General features: G+C 50.9%; 1 protein-coding gene across 1 annotated transcript in view; it reads left to right on the forward strand.

Annotated features, from left to right (window-relative positions):
- LOC132772942 (cadherin-22) overlaps nt 1–18,446 on the forward strand; it is a 161,060-nt gene that overhangs the window by 41,235 nt on the left and 101,379 nt on the right. The gene's annotated exons all lie outside the window — the stretch shown is intronic.

An 18,446-nucleotide genomic window follows, 5' to 3' on the forward strand; every position in this document is an offset into this window, starting at 1 on the left:
GGCCATCCAGTCCAACCCCATTGCCTTCAAATCACCCCTGACAGATGGCCATCCAGCCCCTGTTTAAAAGCTTCCAAAGAAGGAGCCTCCACCACACTCCAGGGCAGAGAGTTCCACTGCTGAACGGCTCTCACAGTCAGGAAGTTCTTCCTCATGTTCATAGAATCCTAGATTCCTAGAGTTGGAAGAGACCTCACGGGCCATCCAGTCCAACCCCATTCTGCCAAGAAGCAGGAATATTGCCTTCAAATCACCCCTGACAGATGGCCATCCAGCCCCTGTTTAAAAGCTTCCAAAGAAGGAGCCTCCACCACACTCCAGGGCAGAGAGTTCCACTGCTGAACGGCTCTCACAGTCAGGAAGTTCTTCCTCATGTTCATAGAATCCTAGATTCCTAGAGTTGGAAGAGACCTCACGGGCCATCCAGTCCAACCCCATTCTGCCAAGAAGCAGGAATATTGCCTTCAAATCACCCCTGACAGATGGCCATCCAGCCCCTGTTTAAAAGCTTCCAAAGAAGGAGCCTCCACCACACTCCAGGGCAGAGAGTTCCACTGCTGAACGGCTCTCACAGTCAGGAAGTTCTTCCTCATGTTCAATAGCACAGAACAGGCCACAAAGGCACATTCCCTCTATGCATTGCCTTTGTGTTGCTTTTGTTGCTGTGAGTTTTCAGTTTTTGGAGACCTCTGACACTGTTTCCCAGCAAGGTGTCTTCAGAGGGAGCTCACCTGTGACAGATTAGAGAGATGATGGGCCAAAACTAACAAAATGAAGTTCAACGGTGACAAATGCAAGAGACTCCACTTTGGCAGAAAATACGAAATGCAAAGATACAGAATGGGGGAAAATGAGGCCTGGCTCGAGAGCAGTACGTGTGAAAAAGATCTTGGAGTCCTCGTGGACAACAAGTTAAACATGAGCCAACAATGTGATGTGGCGGCAAAAAAGCCAATGGGATTTTGGCCTGCATCAATAGGAGCATAGTGTCTAGATCTAAGGAAGTAATGCTCCCCATGCTCTATTCCGCTTTGGAGAGATGCAGATTGGAGAGATGGGCCAAAACTAACAAAATGAAGTTCAACAGTGACAAATGCAAGATACTCCACTTTGGCAGGAAAAACGAAATGCAAAGATACAGAATGGAGGGCAATGCCTGGCTCGAGAGCAGGACATGTGAAAAAGATCTTGGAATCCTCGTGGACAACAAGTTAAACATGAGCCAGGAATGTGATGCGGCGGCAAAAATAGCCAATGGGATTTTGGCCTGCATCAATAGGAGCACAGTGTCTAGATCTAGGGAAGTCATGCTCCCCATGCTCTATTCCGCTTTGGAGAGATGCAGATTGGAGAGATGGGCCAAAACTAACAAAATGAAGTTCAACGGTGACAAATGCAAGATACTCCACTTTGGCAGGAAAAACGAAATGCAAAGATACAGAATGGGGGAAAATGAGGCCTGGCTTGAGAGCAGGACATGTGAAAAAGATCTTGGAGTCCTCGTGGACAACAAGTTAAACATGAGCCAGGAATGTGATGTGGCGGCAAAAAAAGCCAATGGGATTTAGGCCTGCGTCAATAGGAGCATAGTGTCTAGATCCAGGGAAGTCCTGCTCCCCATGCGCTATTCCGCTTTGGTTAGACCACTTTGCCTGGAATATTGTGTCCAATTCTGGGCACCACAATTCAAGAGAGATATTGACTCTAAGCTGGAATGTGTCCAGAGGAGGGCGACTAAAATGATCAAGGGTCTGGAGAACAAGCCCTATGAGGAGCGGCTTAAGGAGCTGGGCATGTTTAGCCTGAAGAAGAGAAGGCTGAGAGGAGATATGATAGCCATGGATAAATATGTGAGAGGAAGCCACAGGGAGGAGGGGGGAGCAAGCTTGTTTTCTGCTTCCTTGGAGACTAGGACGCAATGGAACAATGGCTTCAAACTACAAGAGAGGAGATTCCATCTGAACATGAGGAAGAACTTCCTGACTGTGAGAGCCGTTCAGCAGTGGAACTCTCTGCCCCGGAGTGTGGTGGAGGCTCCTTCTTTGGAAGCTTTTAAACAGGGGCTGGGTGGCCATCTGTCAGGGGTGATTTGAGTGCAATATTCCTGCTTCTTGGAAGAATGGGGTTGGGCTGGAGGATGGCCCAGGAGGTGTCTTCCAACTCTACGATTCTATGATTCTATGATTATTTACTTACTTAGGTGATCCCTCGTTGTCCGAGTAGGATTGTCCCCCAAGGTCGTTGTCCTGGCGGTGGGTCCGTAGGTGACTGTGGAGCTTTATTCCGCACCTGCATATTCTCTCACAGTGGGGGCATCTGTTTCCAGTCAGGGTTGGCTTGACATGCCTTCCTCTTGACACGTTTCTTTCTTTTGCCCTCCATTTCAATTCTGCAGCACTGCTGGTCACAGCTGACCTCCAGCTGGAGCGCTCAAGGGCCAGGGCTTCCCAGTTCTCAGTGTCAATGCAGAGGCTGGATGGCCATCTGTCAGGGGTGATTTGAATGCAATATTCCTGCTTCTTGGCAGAATGGGGTTGGAGTGGATGATGGCCCAGGAGGTCTCTTCCAACTCTTTGATTCTATGATTCTATGATTCATCAGTGTCCCAAATGGATGGTGAAGCGACAGCTCCCCTGGTGGCCAGAATACCCTCATGAAAAAGCTGGAATGTAAATAGCCTCTGTGTGTCTGTCTATATATGTTGTGTGTCTATGGCATTGAATGTTTGCCATGTATATGTACATTGTAATCCGCCCTGAGTCCCCTGCGGCGTGAGAAGGGCGGAATATAAATACTGTAAATAAATAAATAAACAAGGGGGAGGTTTTGGACTTCATGTAGTCCTAGAAGGACCAGAAAGCTGTGTGAGTGTTTGTTTTGAAGGTGAGTCTAGGTACTTCAGCCAACCGCAACTGTAAACATTGGAGCTCATTGACTGTCCTGTTGGCACTAGAACAGGCATGGGCCAACTTGGGGTCTCTCTCCAGGTCTCTACAACACCGCCTGAGCTCTGCAAGTGCAGCATTTTCCAGAATGAAGCAGAGAGTGTTTGAGGACCGGGACATCCGTAGGGAGACCAAGGTGCTTGTCTACAAAGCTATTGTCCTCCCAATGATGCTCTATGCCTGTGAGACGTGGACTGTCTACAGACGTCACATGCATCTCCTGGAACGTTTCCATCTGCGCTGCCTCCGGAAAATCCTGCAAATCTCCTGGGAAGACAAGCGGACAAACGTCAGTGTGCTGGAAGAAGCAAAGACCACCAGCATTGAAGCGATGGTCCTCCAACATCAACTCCGCTGGGCCGGCCACGTTGTCCGGATGTCTGACAACCGTCTCCCAAAGCAGCTGCTCTACTCCGAACTTAAGAACGGAAAATGGAATGTTGGTGGGCAGGAAAAGAGATTGAAAGATGGGCTCAAAGCCAACCTTAAAAACTCTGGCATAGACACTGACAACTGGGAAGCCCTGGCCCTTGAGCGCTCCAGCTGGAGGTCAGCTGTGACCAGCAGTGCTGCAGAATTTGAGGAGGCACGAGTGGAGGGTGAAAGAGTGAAACGTGCCAGGAGGAAGGCGCGTCAAGCCAACCCCGACCGGGACCGCCTTCCCCCTGGAAACCAATGCCCTCACTGCGGAAGAAGATGCAGAGCAAGAATAGGGCTCCACAGCCACATACGGACCCACAAGGAAATCCATAATGGAAGACCATCTTACTCGTCCAACGAGGGATCGCCTAAGTAAGTAGTAAGTAAGTAAGTAAGTAAGCAACTCCTGGAACGTTTCCATCAGTGTTGCCTCAGGAAAATCCTGCATATCTCCTGGGAAGACAAGTGGACAAACGTCAGTGTGCTGGAAGAAGCAAAGACCACCAGCATTGAAGCGATGGTCCTCCAACATCAACTCCGCTGGGCCGGCCACGTTGTCCGGATGCCTGACCACCGTCTCCCAAAGCAGCTGCTCTACTCCGAACTTAAGAACGGAAAACGGAACGTTGGTGGACAGGAAAAGAGATTTAAAGATGGGCTCAAAGCCAACCTTAAAAACTCTGGCATAGACACTGAGAACTGGGAAGCCCTGGCCCTTGAGCGCTCCAGCTGGAGGACAGCTGCGACCAGCAGTGCTGCAGAATTTGAGGAGGCACGAGTGGAGGGTGAAAGAGAGAAACGTGCCAAGAGGAAGGCGCGTCAAGCCAACCCCAACCAGGACCACCTTCCGTCTGGAAACCGATACCCTCACTGCGGAAGAAGATGCAGAGCAAGAATAGGGCTCCACAGCCACATACGGACCCACAAGGAAATCCATAATGGAAGACCATCTTACTCGTCCAACGAGGGATCGCCTAAGTAAAGTAAGTAAGTCTCTCCAGGTGTTTTGGACTTCAACTCCCACAATTCCTAACAGCCTCAGACCCTTTCCTCCCCCCCCCCTCCCCAGCCACTTAATCCCATGCCTGGAGTAATGACTTCTGGACCATTGCGTGCCATGTCCCCCATCCTTGTCTTGGGGAGGAAATGTCCAGGTTCCATATTATGGGTGGGGGGCTCTGGGTGGGTCCCTTGCGCCGGCCGTTGTCCCCCAGATGCCCAGCGGATCGGTCCCCCTCCTTCTTGCGTTTTGTGTGTGTGTCATGAAAGGCCAATTAATGCATTGTATCCTTGTAGCTGAAGCATGAAAATTCCCTATTTGGAGAAGAATTATTGCGGAGCGAGACGGTTCTGGCTGTAAAAGCCCTCGTTTCCCCCCGGGGAGGCACCGAGATTTTCTTTTGCAATTAAAATTTCTTTGAAACTCCAGACCAAAGAAGATTTGGAACAGAAATATTGGGCGCCAGTCGCAAAGACTTTGCCCAAACAGTGGCCGTGTGAGAGTTTTAACAAGCGCCTCTTCTCCTTCCCGCAAACCAGGTGACGCCAGGGTGGGCCTGGGAGGATTCTCAGCCCCACAGAAAAGACCCACATCTCCCAGCATCCCCTGATTGCTGGGCCTTGGCTGGGTGGGGGCCAAGGGACTGGAAGGGCCAGCGTCCACTTCCCCTTCCTCGGCAGGATGATGGGCTTTGCAGTGGAAAGGAAGATGTTTACATTGCACATCTGTGTCTTTTGGGGACAGAGACCCCCCCCCCCTTTCCTCTCCAAAGCACACATTATCCTCAGAGAGTGTTCCATCCCAGCTGGGAAGAAAAGCTCTAGAGAAGGTCTCCTGCCGAGAAAGCAATTCCAAGGAGGAGGAAGCTGGAGATTTACTTCAAGGACAGAGAAGGAGGAGAATGAGGAGGAGGAAGAGGAGAAGGAGGAGGAGGAAGAGGAAAAGAAGGACGAGGAAGATGAGGAGGAGGAGGAGGAGGAGAAGGGGAAGGAGGAGGAGGAGGAAGAAGAGAAGGAAGAGGAGGAGGAGGAGGAGGAAGAGGAGGAGGAGGAAGAGGAGGAGGTGAAGGGGAAGGAGGAGGAAGAGGAGGAGGAGAAAGAGGAGGAAGAGGAGGAGGAAGAGGAGGAGTAAAAGGAAGAGGAAGAGAAGGAGAGGTGTGCCTTAAGGAGGCTTCTTACCTGTTTTTTCTACTCTAGAGGAGAGGTGCTCGGCTGTAGGAAGGTGCATGCTTTAGGGAGGCTTCTTAGATGTTTACTATAGAGGAAAGGGGCTCGGCTGCAGGCAAGCGCATGCTTTAAGGAGGCTTCTTACCTGTTTCTCTACTATACTATAGAGGCACTGAGCTGCAGGCAAGCATGTGCTTTAAGGAGGCTTCTTACCTGTTTTTCTACTCTAGAGGAGAGGCACTGAGCTGCAGGCAGGTGCACGCTTTAAGGAGGCTTCTTACGTGCTTCTCTACTTTAGAGGAGAGGTGCTCGGCTGCAGGCAGGTGCGTGCTTTAAGGAGGCGTCTTATTTTTCTACTCTAGAGGAGAGGTGCTCGGCTGCAGGCAGGTGCATACTTTAAGGAGGTTTCTTACCTGTTTCTCTACTATAGAGGCACTCAGCTGCAGGCAAGCATGTGCTTTAAGGAGGCTTCTTACCTGTTTCTCTACTATACTATAGAGACACTCAGCTGCAGGCAAGCATGTGCTTTAAGGAGGCTTCTTACCTGTTTCCGTACTCTAGAGGAGAGGCACTGAGCTGCAGGCAGGTGCACGCTTTAAGGAGCTTCTTACTTGTTTCTTTACTCTAGAGGAGAGGCGCTCAGCTGCAGGCAGGTATGCTCTTTAAGGAGGCTTCTTACTCGTTTCTTTACTCTAGAGGAGAGGCGCTCAGCTGCAGGCAGGTACGCACTTCAAGCAGGCTTCTTACTCATTTCTTTACTCTAGAGGAGAGATGCTCAGCTGCAGGCAGGTATGCTCTTTAAGGAGGCTTCTTACTTGTTTCTTTACTCTAGAGGAGAGATGCTCAGCTGCAGGCAGGTATGCTCTTTAAGGAGGCTTCTTACTCGTTTCTTTACTCTAGAGGAGAGATGCTCAGCTGCAGGCAGGTATGCTCTTTAAGGAGGCTTCTTACTCGTTTCTTTACTCTAGAGGAGAGATGCTCAGCTGCAGGCAGGTATGCTCTTTAAGGAGGCTTCTTGTTTCTTTACTCTAGAGGAGAGGCGCTCAGCTGCAGGCAGGTACGCTCTTCAAGGAGGCTTCTTACTCATTTCTTTACTCTAGAGGAGAGATGCTCAGCTGCAGGCAGGTATGCTCTTTAAGGAGGCTTCTTACTTGTTTCTTTACTCTAGAGGAGAGGCGCTCAGCTGCAGGCAGGTATGCTCTTTAAGGAGGCTTCTTACTCATTTCTTTACTCTAGAGGAGAGATGCTCAGCTGCAGGCAGGTATGCTCTTTAAGGAGGCTTCTTACTCGTTTCTTTACTCTAGAGGAGAGGCGCTCAGCTGCAGGCAGGTACGCACTTCAAGCAGGCTTCTTACTCGTTTCTTTACTCCAGAGGAGAGATGCTCAGCTGCAGGCAGGTATGCTCTTTAAGGAGACTTCTTACTTGTTTCTTTACTCTAGAGGAGAGGCACTCAGCTGCAGGCAGGTATGCTCTTTAAGGAGGCTTCTTACTCCTTTCTTTACTCTAGAGGAGAGATGCTCAGCTGCAGGCAGGTATGCTCTTTAAGGAGGCTTCTTACTCGTTTCTTTACTCTCTAGGAGAGATGCTCAGCTGCAGGCAGGTGCACACTTTAAGGAGGCTTCTTACTCGTTTCTTTACTCTAGAGGAGAGATGCTCAGCTGCAGGCAGGTATGCTCTTTAAGGAGGCTTCTTACTCGTTTCTTTACTCTAGAGGAGAGATGCTCAGCTGCAGGCAGGTATGCTCTTTAAGGAGGCTTCTTACTTGTTTCTTTACTCTAGAGGAGAGGCGCTCAGCTGCAGGCAGGTATGCTCTTTAAGGAGGCTTCTTACTCGTTTCTTTACTCTAGAGGAGAGATGCTCAGCTGCAGGCAGGTATGCTCTTTAAGGAGGCTTCTTACTTGTTTCTTTAGAGGAGAGGCGCTCAGCTGCAGGCAGGTACGCTCTTCAAGCAGGCTTCTTACTCATTTCTTTAGAGGAGAGATGCTCAGCTGCAGGCAGGTATGCTCTTTAAGGAGGCTTCTTACTTGTTTCTTTACTCTAGAGGAGAGGCGCTCAGCTGCAGGCAGGTACGCTCTTCAAGCAGGCTTCTTACTCATTTTTTTACTCTAGAGGAGAGGCGCTCAGCTGCAGGCAGGTACGCTCTTCAAGCAGGCTTCTTACTCATTTCTTTACTCTAGAGGAGAGATGCTCAGCTGCAGGCAGGTATGCTCTTTAAGGAGGCTTCTTACTTGTTTCTTTACTCTAGAGGAGAGGCGCTCAGCTGCAGGCAGGTATGCTCTTTAAGGAGGCTTCTTACTCGTTTCTTTACTCTAGAGGAGAGATGCTCAGCTGCAGGCAGGTATGCTCTTTAAGGAGGCTTCTTACTTGTTTCTTTACTCTAGAGGAGAGGTGCTCAGCTGCAGGCAGGTATGCTCTTTAAGGAGGCTTCTTACCTGTTTCCGTACTCTAGAGGAGAGGCGCTCAGCTGCAGGCAGGTATGCTCTTTAAGGAGGCTTCTTACCTGTTTCCGTACTCTAGAGGAGAGGCACTCAGCTGCAGGCAGGTGTGCTCTTTAAGGAGGCTTCTTACCTGTTTCTCTACTATAGAGGCACTGAGCTGCAGGCAAGCATGTGCTTTAAGGAGGCCTCTTACCTGTTTCCCTACTCTAGAGGAGAGATGCTCAGCTACAGGCAGGTGCACACTTTAAGGAGGCTTCTTACCTGTTTCTCTCCTCTAGAGGAAAGGCACTCAACTGCAAGCAAGTGTGGGCTTTAAGTAGTCTTCTTACCTGTTTCCCTACTCTAGAGGAGAGGTGCTCAATTGCAGGAAGGCACACACACTTTTTGGGCCTGCATGCCACACACACACACTCTTTCCAAGACAGAGGGATTGGCTCCCGCTTGTTCTCGTGTCGAACTGATTTTCGTACTGGGAGGGGGCGTCCCGTTCCGTGCTCCCGAAGGTAACAAAAGTAACGAAAGAATGTATGTAACGAAGAAAAACGGATCCGTGCACAACTCTAGTAGTAAAATACATCTAATACAGGTAGATGCCATTCCCCCAACTGATACATTGCAATATTCTATGCAGTCCTTCGCTTCCCGTGAACCCACCACCCATGACTTCTGTATAGTCCCATATCTCATAAAATCTACTTTAGGAAATTCCCCTTGTGGCTCTTGTAAAGTCCACATTCATCTTCCTTTCCATGTCTTCAAATGCCAGCTTCCATTTCTTAACGAACTCTTCATTATTTCCTCCCCAGATGCCATTAGATAACTTGGCCTTTTGGAGATCGTCTAATAACTTTTCTCTCCAAACCTTCTTAGGTAGTTCTTTTTCACTTTCCCGTGATTTCGCTATTGTCAGCCTGGCTGCAACCATTGCTTACCGCCAGTTTGAGGAGTCTTTGAAGTCTTTCACTCTGTTTCTAACGCGAACCTGGTAATGTTTATGAGGCTGGTCATCTGTTGGGAGGGCTCAGACAGTGCCTTTCTTTCTATTAGGCTTGGGTTGGACTGGATGGCCCCTGGGGAGTTCTAGCAAGTCTAGAAGTCTTTCACTCTGTTTCTAACACGAACCTGGTAATGTTTACAAGGCTGGATGGCCATCTGTCGGGAGGGCTCGAATGGTCCCTTTCTTTCTATTAGGATTGGGTTGGACTGGATGGCCCCTGAGGGCAGGGGGGGGGGGGGTCCTTGCAACTCTAGAAGTCTTTCACTCTGTTTCTAACACGAACCTGGTAATCTTTATGAGGCTGGATGGCCATCTGTCAGGAGGGCTCGGATGGTGCATTTCTTTCTATTAGGATTGGGTTGGACTGGACGCCCCCTGGGGAGTTCTTGCAACTCTAGAAGTCTTTCACTCTATTTCTAACATGAACCTGGTACTGTTTACGAGGCTGGATGGCCATCTGTCGGGAGGGCTGGGATGGTGCCTTTCTTTGTATTAGGATTGGGTTGGACTGGATGGCCCCTGAGGGGTCCTTGCAACTCTAGAAGTCTTTCACTCTGTTTCTAACACGAACCTGGTAATGTTTATGAGGCTGGATGGCCATCTGTCAGGAGGGCTTGGATGGTGCCTTTCTTTCTATTAGGATTGGGTTGGACTGGATGGCCCCTGGGGGGTCCTTCCAACTCTAGAAGTCTTTCACTCTATTTCTAACCCAAATCTGGTAATGTTTATGGGGCTGGATGGCCATCTGTCAGGAGGGCTTGGATGGTGCCTTTCTTTCTATTAGGATTGGGTTGGACTGGATGGCTCCTGGGGGGGGGGGGGTGTCCTTGCAACTCTAGAAGTCTTTCACTCTATTTCTAACATGAACCTGGTAATCTTTATGAGGCTGGATGGTCATCTGTCAGGAGGGCTCGGATGGTGCCTTTCTTGCGATTAGGATTGGGTTGGACTGGATGGCCAACTGTCAGGAGGGCTTGGATGGTACCTTTCTTTCTATTAGTATTGGGTTGGACTGGATGGCCCCTGGGGGGTCCTTGCAACTTTAGGAGTCTTTCACTCTGTTTCTAACACAAACCAGGTAATGTTTACGAGGCTAGATGGCCATCTGTCAGGAGTTCTCAGATGGTGCCTTTCTTTCTATTAGGATTGGGTTGGACTGGACGCCCCCTGGGGAGTTTTTGCAACTCTAGAAGTCTTTCACTCTATTTCTAACATGAACCTGGTACTGTTTACGAGGCTGGATGGCCATCTGTCGGGAGGGCTCGGATGGTGCCTTTCTTGCTATTAGGATTGGGTTGGACTGGATGGCCCCTGGGGGTCCTTGCAACTCTAGAAGTCTTTCACTCTACTTCTAACACGAACCTGGTAATCTTTATGAGGCTGGATGGCCATCTGTCGGGAGGGCTCGGATGGTGCCTTTCTTTCTATTAGGATTGGGTTGGACTGGATGGCCCCTGGGGGTCCTTGCAACTCTAGAAGTCTTTCACTCTACTTCTAACACGAACCTGGTAATCTTTATGAGGCTGGATGGCCATCTGTCGGGAGGGCTCGGATGGTGCCTTTCTTGCTATTAGGATTGGGTTGGACTGGATGGCCCCTGGGGGTCCTTGCAACTCTAGAAGTCTTTCACTCTGTTTCTAACACGAACCTGGTAATGTTTATGAGGCTAGATGGCCATCTGTCGGGAGGGCTCGGATGGTGCCTTTCTTTCTATTAGGATTGGGTTGGACTGGATGGCCCCCGGGGGGTCCTTGTAACTTTAGGAGTCTTTCACTCTGTTTCTAACATGAACCTGGTAATGTTTATGAGACTGGATGTTCATCTGTCGAGGGGGGGGGGGCTGGTTGGCCATCTGTTGGGAGGGCTCAGATGGTGCCTTTCTTTCTATTAGGATTGGGTTGGACTGGATGGCCCCTGGGGGTCCTTGCAACTCTAGAAGTCTTTCACTCTGTTTCTAACACGAACCTGGTAATGTTTATGAGGCTAGATGGCCATCTGTCGGGAGGGCTCGGATGGTGCCTTTCTTTCTATTAGGATTGGGTTGGACTGGATGGCCCCCGGGGGGTCCTTGTAACTTTAGGAGTCTTTCACTCTGTTTCTAACATGAACCTGGTAATGTTTATGAGACTGGATGTTCATCTGTCGAGGGGGGGGGGGCTGGTTGGCCATCTGTTGGGAGGGCTCAGATGGTGCCTTTCTTGCTATTAGGATTGGGTTGGACTGGATGGCCCCTGGGGGTCCTTGCAACTCTAGAAGTCTTTCACTCTGTTTCTAACACGAACCTGGTAATGTTTATGAGGCTAGATGGCCATCTGTCGGGAGGGCTCGGATGGTGCCTTTCTTTCTATTAGGATTGGGTTGGACTGGATGGCCCCCGGGGGGTCCTTGTAACTTTAGGAGTCTTTCACTCTGTTTCTAACATGAACCTGGTAATGTTTATGAGACTGGATGTTCATCTGTCGAGGGGGGGGGGGCTGGTTGGCCATCTGTTGGGAGGGCTCAGATGGTGCCTTTCTTTCTATTAGGATTGGGTTGGACTGGATGGCCCCCGGGGGGTCCTTGAAACTCTAGAAGTCTTTCACTCTATTTCTAACACGAACCTGGTAATGTTTATGGGGCTGGTCATCTGTCGGGAGGGCTCAGATGGTGCCTTCCTTTCTATGAGGATTGGGTTGGACTGGATGGCCCCTGGGGGATCCTTGCAACTTTAGGAGTCTTTCATTCTATTTCTAACACGAACCTGGTAATGTTTATGAGACTGGATGGTCATCTGTCGGGAGGGCTCGAATGGTGCCTTTCTTGCTATTAGGATTGGGTTGGACTGGATGGCCCCTGGGGGGTCCTTGCAACTCTAGAAGTCTTTCACTGTATTTCTAACACGACTCTGGCAATGTTTATGGGGTTGGTCATCTGTCGGGAGGGCTCGAATGGTGCCTTTCTTTCTATTAGAATTGGGTAGGGTGGGCTCCTGACCATACGAGTCTTTGGGACCTTGGTGGGCTTCTATGTCAGTGGCGCAGTGGGTTAAACCCTTGTTCTGGAAAGATTGAAGACTGACAGGTTGCAGGTTCAAATCCAGGGAGAGCTCCCTCTGTCAGCTCCAGCTCCCCATGCGGGGACATGAGAGAAGCCTCCCACATGGATGGTCAAACATCAAAACATCCTGACAACGTCCTCTGGGCAACGTCCTTGCAGACGGCCAATTCTCTCACAGCAGAAACGACTTGCAGTTCCTCAAGTTGCTCCTGACACGAAAAGTAAGGGTTTCTATGCCGGTGCGGACAGAGAGCCGACCTCCCCCTGCGCATCCATTGCAAACGCTTGGAAATGCATTTGGGCTGGTGCGCAATCCCCGCTTCCTTCCTCCCTCGCCCCCCCCCCCCCGCGCAGCCCCCCCCTCAGGGAAGAAGGAGGGAGAGTTAAGTGGAATTGAATCTTGTTTAAGGAGAGGAGACACAGTTCCATGGCACTGTAATTTACTGCGCTGTTGACAATCTGAGAGAGGAATTTGCTGGCGGAATAATCACAGGGTTTGGGGCACGGCGGCAGAGATGAGGCGCCCGGCGGGGGGTCCCGCTTAGGCAATGAATGCCAGCCCGCCTTGCAGAGCACCCCCACGTGGGGGGGGCACTTGCGGGGCAGGAATTGGGGTCTGCACGTGCATTCGCTTATGGAGCACAAGGTGGGCTTTCTGCCATGGGGTCTGCACATAGATGCTTGCCATAGATGCAGGCGAAACGTCAGGAGAAATGCCTCTAGAACATGGCCATATAGCCCGAAAAAACCCACAAGAACTGAGATCTATAAGTGGCTTTTCTGCACTTGCTTTTGAAGCCATAGGTGCCCTTTCTGCCTTGGGGTCTGCACACGCATTCGCTTATGGATCTATAAGTGTCCTTTCTGCCGTGGGGTCTGCACATGCATACGCTTATGCAAAGGTGCTCTTTCTGCTTTGGGGTCTGTACATGCATTCACTTATGGATCTAGAAGTGCCCTTTCTGCATTGGGGTCTGCATGTGCATTCGCTTATGGATCTATAAGTGGCCTTTTTTCTTTGGGGTCTGCATATCCATTCATTTATGGAGCCAAAGGTGCGCTTTCTCCAGTGGGTTCTGTACATGCATTTGCTTATGGAGCCCAAGGTGGCCTTTCACTTGCATTCACTTATGGATCTATAAGTGGCCTTTCGGCACTTGCTTTTGAAGCCATAGGTGCCCTTTCTGCAGTGAGGTCTGCACATGCATCCACTTATGGATCTATAAGTGTCCTTTCTGCAGTGGGGTCTGCACATGCATTTGCTTATGGATCTATAAGTGGCTTTTCTGCACTTGCTTTTGAAGCCATAGGTGCCCTTTCTGCCTTGGGGTCTGCACACGCATTCGCTTATGGATCTATAAGTGTCCTTTCTGCAGTGGGGTCTGCACATGCATTTGCTTATGGATCTATAAGTGGCTTTTCTGCACTTGCTTTTGAAGCCATAGGTGCCCTTTCTGCCTTGGGGTCTGCACACGCATTCACTTATGGATCTATAAGTGTCCTTTCTGCCGTGGGGTCTGCACATGCATTTGCTTATGCACCCAAAGGTGCTCTTTCTGCTTTGGGGTCTGCACATCCATTCGCTTATGGATCTAGACGTGGCCTTTTTTCTTTGGGGTCTGCATATGCATTCACTTATGGAGCCAAAGGTGCGCTTACTGAAGTGGGTTCTGCACATGGATTCACTTATGGATCTATAAGTGGCTTTTCTGCCCTGGGGTCTGCACATGCATTCGCTTATGCAAAAGTGCTCTTTCTGCTTTGGGGTCTGTACATGCATTCACTTATGGAGCCAAAGATGGCCTTTCTGCCTTGGGGTTTGCACATGCATTTGCTTATGGATCAATAAGTAGCTTTTCTGCACATGCTTTTGAAGCCATAGGTGCCCTTTCTACATTGGGGTCTGCATGTGCATTCGCTTATGGATCTATAAGTGCCCTTTCTGCCTTGGGGTCTGCGTGTGCACTTGCTTTTGAAGCCATAGGTGCCCTTTCTGCCTTGCGGTCTACACATGCATTCGCTTATGTATCTATAAGTGGCTTTTCTGCACTTGCTTTTGAAGCCATAGGTGCCCTTTCTGCCTTGGGGTCTGCACATGCATTCTCTTATGGATCTATAAGTGGCCTTTCTGCTTTGGGGTCTGCACATGCATTTGCTTATGGATCTATAAGTGGCTTTTCTGCAATTGCTTTTGAAGCCAAAGGTGCCCTTTCTGCAGTGAAGTCTGCACATGCATCCACTTATGGATCTATAAGTGGCCTTTCTGCATTGAGGTCTGCATGTGCATTTGCTTATGGAGCCAAAGGTGGACTTTCTACAGCAAGGTCTTCGCATGCATTCGCTAATGGGTCTATAAGTGGCCTTTCTGCACTTGCTTTTGAAGCCAAAGGTGGGCTTTCTGCAGTGGGGTCTGCACATACATTCGCTTATGGATCTATAAGTGGCCTTTCTGCATTGGGGTTTGCATGCGCATTCGCTTATGGATCTATAGGTGCCCTTTCTGCAGTGAGGTCTGCACATGCATCCACTTATGGATCTATAAGTGGACTTTCTGCTTTGGGGTCTCCACATGCATTCACTTATGGAGCCAAAGGTGGGCTTTCTGCATTGGGGTCTGCATGTGCATTCTCTTATGGATCTATAGGTGCCCTTTCTGCAGTGAGGTCTGCACATGCATCCACTTATGGATCTATAAGTGCTCTTTCTGCAGTGGGGTCTCCACATGGATTCGCTTATGGAGCCATAGGTGCACTTTCTGCAGTGGGGTCTGCACATGCATTTGCTTATGGATCTATAAGTGCCCTTTCCGCAGTGGGGTCTGCACGTGCATTTGCTTATGGATTCATAGGTGGCCTTTCTGCAGAACGGTCTGCACATGGATTCTCTTATGGAGTCATAGGTAGCCTTTGTTCCGTGGGGTCTGCACATGCATTCGCTTATGGATCTATAAGTGCCCTTTCTGTAGTGGGGTCTGCACATGCATTCACTTATGGAGCCAAAGGTGCACTTTCTGCAGTGGGGTCTGCACATGCATTCTCTTATGGATCTATAAGTGGCCTTTCTGCCCTGGGGTCTCCACATGCATTTGCTTATGGAGCCAAAGGTGCACTTGTTTGCACCTTTGCTTGTTGCAGGTGCTTTCCATGTTCCCAACTTGCCCCACCATTGCAGACTTCCCTGCTTTGGTGGTGCCTGCCTTGGCGCTCCCATCATCCCCAGGATCATCATCCTGAGCGAGCGAAGCCCCCTTTCCCCCCCTCCTCCTCCCTTCCCCTCCCTCCCTCCCTCCCTCGCCGTGCCACTCCGCCGGCTCCCCGCTTGCATTTGTGAAATGAAATAAATATTGACACGGACGGGATGCTATTCAATTTGTCCTGATCACTGGGCTGCGGTGAGTTCTGACAGGGCAGAGTGTAAAACATAAGCTCAGGATGTAATTTCTACTGTCAACATGATGTACAGTACGGCGCTGCCAAACGCACACTGACAAAGCCCAGCGAGAACGGGAAAGAAAGGGGGGGGGGAGAAAGGGAGAAAGAAAGGGGGGGCTGTGCAAGAGAAAGAGGGGAGGGGGAGGCAGGCGGGAAGGAAAGAAGGAAGGCAAGCACAGGGAGCGTGTACAAGAGGGGGGGGTTCATCCAGGTAGCACTCCCCCTCTTCTCTCACCTGGGCACACCTTGCAATGGTCCTTTGGGGGGGGGGTAGGGGAATTAGGGATAGGAGGGGGTCCCTGCACCCCTTTGGATCTTTGGATGGGGTGCAATGGGGAGGGAGGAAGCCCCCCCCCCAAGAAAACCACTTGACAGATGAATGGTGTGAAGCACGAAAGGGAGGCAAAGGGAGGGGGGGGGGGTTGGATTCTGCAGGCAGGTTCTGGTTCCCACAGCAACGGTTGCTCAGGCCTCTCGCGTGTGGGTGGGGACACGCTGGGGGGGTGCAGCAGGGAGGGGGGTGAGGCCGTGGCTGTGTATGTGCGAGCAAGCGCACGTGTGTGTTTACATGTTTGCATGTGTTAAATGCAAGTACACAAAGGAGGTCCTCCCAACTCGCAGCAGTTGCTGCCAAACAGCAAGCACCTGGGATTTTGGGTGCGGGGTGCGGAGCGAAGGTGCCCCTTCCCCAAAGTGAAGGACAACAAGGCCGAGCATGAGAGGAGCTTCTTAGAGACAGATGGGGGCACATCTGGGGGCTTCCTGGTCACTTTGAGGGGCTTCTGAGGAAGAGAGAATGCTTGTCTTGGAAAGCTGGACCTCACCTGGAGAGGAGCTTCTTAGAGACAGATGGGGGCACATCTGGGGGCTTCCTGGTCACTTTGAGGGGCTTCTGAGGAAGTGAGAATGCTTGTCTTGGAAAGCTGGACCTCACCTGGAGAGGAGCTTCTTAGAGACAGATGGGGGCACATCTGGGGGCTTCCTGGTCACTTTGAGGGGCTTCTGAGGAAGTGAGAATGCTTGTCTTGGAAAGCTGGACCTCACCTGGAGAGGAGCTTCTTAGAGACAGATGGGGGCACATCTGGGGGCTTCCCGGTCACTTTGAGGGGCTTCTGAGGAAGAGAGAACGCTTGTCTTGGAAAGCTGGACCTCACCTGGAGAGGAGCTTCTTAGAGACAAATGGGGGCACATCTGGGGGCTTCCTGGTCACTTTGAGGGGCTTCTGAGGAAGAGGGAACGCTTGTCTTGGAGAGGTGGACCTCACCTGGAGAGGAGCTTCTTAGAGACAAATGGGGGCACATTTGGGGGCTTCCTGGTCACTTTGAGGGGCTTCTGAGGAAGAGAGAATACTTGTCTTGGAGAGCTGGACCTCACCTGGAGAGGAGCTTCTTAGAGACAAATGGGGGCACATCTGGGGGCTTCCTGGTCACTTTGAGGGGCTTCTGAGGAAGAGGGAACGCTTGTCTTGGAGAGCTGGACCTCACCTGGAGAGGAGCTTCTTAGAGACAGATGGGGGAACATCTGGGGGCTTCCTGGTCACTTTGAGGGGCTTCTGAGGAAGAGAGAATGCTTGTCTTGGAGAGCTGGACCTCACCTGGAGAGGAGCTTCTTAGAGACAGATGGGGGCACATCTGGGGGCTTCCTGGTCACTTTGAGGGGCTTCTGAGGAAGAGAGAACGCTTGTCTTGGAAAGCTGGACCTCACCTGGAGAGGAGCTTCTTAGAGACAGATGGGGGCACATCTGGGGGCTTCGAGGTCACTTTGAGGGGCTTCTGAGGAAGAGAGAATACTTGTCTTGGAGAGCTGGACCTCACCTGGAGAGGAGCTTCTTAGAGACAGATGGGGGAACATCTGGGGGCTTCGAGGTCACTTTGAGGGGCTTCTGAGGAAGAGAGAATGCTTGTCTTGGAGAGCTGGACCTCACCTGGAGAGGAGCTTCTTAGAGACAGATGGGGGAACATCTGGGTGCTTCCTGGTCACTTTGAGGGGCTTCTGAGGAAGAGAGAATGCTTGTCTTGGAGAGCTGGACCTCACCTGGAGAGGAGCTTCTTAGAGACAGATGGGGGCACATCTGGGGGCTTCCTGGTCACTTTGAGGGGCTTCTGAGGAAGAGAGAACGCTTGTCTTGGAAAGCTGGACCTCACCTGGAGAGGAGCTTCTTAGAGACAGATGGGGGCACATCTGGGGGCTTCGAGGTCACTTTGAGGGGCTTCTGAGGAAGAGAGAATGCTTGTCTTGGAGAGCTGGACCTCACCTGGAGAGGAGCTTCTTAGAGACAGATGGGGGAACATCTGGGGGCTTCCTGGTCACTTTGAGGGGCTTCTGAGGAAGAGAGAATGCTTGTCTTGGAGAGCTGGACCTCACCTGGAGAGGAGCTTCTTAGAGACAGATGGGGGCACATCTGGGGGCTTCCTGGTCACTTTGAGGGGCTTCTGAGGAAGAGAGAACGCTTGTCTTGGAAAGCTGGACCTCACCTGGAGAGGAGCTTCTTAGAGACAGATGGGGGCACATCTGGGGGCTTCAAGGTCACTTTGAGGGGCTTCTGAGGAAGAGAGAATACTTGTCTTGGAGAGCTGGACCTCACCTGGAGAGGAGCTTCTTAGAGACAAATGGGGGCACATTTGGGGGCTTCCTGGTCACTTTGAGGGGCTTCTGAGGAAGAGAGAATACTTGTCTTGGAGAGCTGGACCTCACCTGGAGAGGAGCTTCTTAGAGACAAATGGGGGCACATTTGGGGGCTTCCCGGTCACTTTGAGGGGCTTCTGAGGAAGAGGGAACGCTTGTCTTGGAAAGCTGGACCTCACCTGGAGAGGAGCTTCTTAGAGACAGATGGGGGAACATCTGGGGGCTTCCTGGTCACTTTGAGGGGCTTCTGAGGAAGAGAGAATGCTTGTCTTGGAGAGCTGGACCTCACCTGGAGAGGAGCTTCTTAGAGACAGATGGGGGCACATCTGGGGGCTTCCTGGTCACTTTGAGGGGCTTCTGAGGAAGAGAGAACGCTTGTCTTGGAAA

This window comes from Anolis sagrei, chromosome 4, assembly GCF_037176765.1.
Source record: "Anolis sagrei isolate rAnoSag1 chromosome 4, rAnoSag1.mat, whole genome shotgun sequence".
Lineage (NCBI taxonomy): Eukaryota > Metazoa > Chordata > Lepidosauria > Squamata > Dactyloidae > Anolis > Anolis sagrei.